The sequence below is a fragment of the Alosa pseudoharengus genome, unplaced genomic scaffold (assembly GCF_046254945.1).
Source record: "Alosa pseudoharengus isolate Yale_2024_CS ecotype anadromous, Long Island Sound unplaced genomic scaffold, YU_APseudo_1.1 YU_APseudo_1.1_scf_372, whole genome shotgun sequence".
NCBI lineage: Eukaryota > Metazoa > Chordata > Actinopteri > Clupeiformes > Clupeidae > Alosa > Alosa pseudoharengus.
This window is the reverse complement of record NW_027468755.1, coordinates 12,501-15,000: the sequence shown is the minus strand read 5'-3', so window position 1 is coordinate 15,000 and position 2,500 is coordinate 12,501.

The following is a 2,500-nucleotide window of genomic DNA, read 5'->3' as shown; positions in this document are numbered from 1 at the left end:
TGCGGTCCTTCAATGTCTGCAGTAAGCTCCTCAGGATGTTCTACCAGTCTGTTGTTGCCAGCGTCCTCTTATATGCTGTGGTATGCTTGGGAGGAAGCACAAAGAAGAAGGATGCTGGGCGACTAGACAGGCTGGTAAGGAAGGCTGGCTCTGTCGTGGGAGCCAAATTGGAGTGCATCACTTCAATTTCAGATAAAAGGACCCTGAACTAACTGATCAACATCTTGGACAATGAATGTCATCCACTCCACAGCACTATCATAAAGCAGAAGAGCTTGACCAGTTGGAGACTACGCTCACTGCCATGCACAACAAAGACTGAGGAAGTCATTTATCCCCAGGGCCATATCTTCAACTCTTCAATGCTTCACTTTAAGGAAGAGGAGAATTAGACTTCTCTGCATAGTCTATCTGCCTCCACACCTCCCTCTACACTTATACTTCAGTGACCTCTGACTGTACTGACTGTCCACTAGCCCACTGTGTCACTGCTTACACTGTCTACACTGTTTACTGGCTATATTAGCCCATATGTACAACCCTCCCTCCATCTCTCAGTCTGGACTGTGGTCTAACATCACATCATACTTGGCCAATGACTGATACCTTACTTCAAACCTATCCTTGCACTGCTGATATAATTCTTATATTACTATGTTTAAATTTTTCTCCATTTTGTCCATACAATTATACTATAGCTGTTATCAGTGACGGACTGGGATTAAAAAACGGCCCTGGCATTTTCACCAACCAGCGGCCCACACGGGGACGCGCATTCACGCGCGTGCATGTGGCCGCAACACACAGATATAACTTCACATGCACGGACATAACACGTTTGTAGCCCCATTGGTGATGAACTCTAACTTTAATATGCATAAAGACTGAACCAAGAACATGGATATGTCAAAACTCCAAAAATATGAAATATGAAAATGAAAAAAGAATAGCCTAGAATAGGCTACATGGATTTCTATGCAACGTCACAAAAACATGCGTGCGCAAGAGGCAGAAAGCACCATAGAACAGCATAGAGCAGTGCTCTCCATGAAAAGAACAAAATGAGTTTTTGTGCTGAAAACTGCACCAATTCGAAATCACGATGGTTAGAGAATGTTCAATATGTTCAATATCCCTAAAGGAATGCATGTCTTCGCCAAAAATGACAAAATACGATGTTAAAGCAAATGAACGGCAAACTCTGAAATATAGCCTGAAATGAGATGTTATTATCATTGAGACAACAGGGGACCAGGGGTATATAAAAAATTCTGATTGTAGCTTACAGCAGCCGACTATTTCCTTGAATTTCCCCTGGGGATCAATAAAGTATCTATCTATCTATCTATCTATCTATCTATCTATCTATCTATCTATCTATCTATCTCTCTATCTATCTATCTATCTATCTATCTATCTATCTATCTATCTATCTATCTATCTATCTATCTATCTATCTATCTATCTATCTATCTATCTATCTATCTATCTATCTAAGTCAAGTTTATAACACTGTGGCACCAAGCGTCTTCTGCCCCACGGCTGCGCGCGAATGTAGGCCTAGTTTTGTTGGTAAACGGGAAACCCATCAGAGCAGCCGCTCCTCAAACGTGTCTTAATTAACGTCATGCAATTAACAAGGTGCGAAGGAGCTTGCTCATCAGCATCCAAGTTCATTATAGGACGTCTTTCTCTGTCGCCATCAGCATAAAGACCTCAAAATTATCCTGTGACAATCGTGTCCTTAGGCGATTCTTGATGAATTTAAGAGTGGAAAAACTCCGTTTGCATGCCACTTGAGTACATGACAGTGTTAGTAGGAATTTGCTAACCATATATAGTTGTAGGCACAGGTAAAGAGGTTTAACTGCTGGAGAAGGAAATAGCAACAGATTGCACAATTCTTGCAGGTAGCACATTTCTTGCTCACCAGGTTTATTTCTGTATCTTGCTATATCTCCGCGGCATCATCAAAGTCCGATGCTTTGACTGTAGGCCTATACTCGTTTAGAGGAGACTTTTTCAGGCTGTCCCAGCGCGTGGCGAGATGTGTCAATTCCGACTGTAGATTTTCAACCATAGCACCTTCACTGAATTTAAGCAGACATTTTCTTATGTTTCGAAGTGCATTTGGGGGCAGTTTATTAGCTTTTATAAGGGGGAAATTCCGAGGATCAAGGCATGCTAGATCGGCAATTCCCCGTGCTGAAGGAAGTAGACGAGTAGAAATTCCCAGAAGTCATTGCTTCATGTAGCCTAACTTTTGTAAACCAATAATAAAATAAAAGATACAGGCAGCATATTTATTGTATTCCAATTTCAAACAATGCACTTTTAAATCATTTGATTGAATAAGGTTACAAAAGAATGTAGCCTGATGTAAATATTGAGGGTCACCATGACTGTAGTGTAGAGACTCATGTCTGGTATAAATACTGATCAGTTTCCCACTATGAAGGAGGAAAAGGGAGTTAGAGATAAATGGCTTATTCGAAGCCAT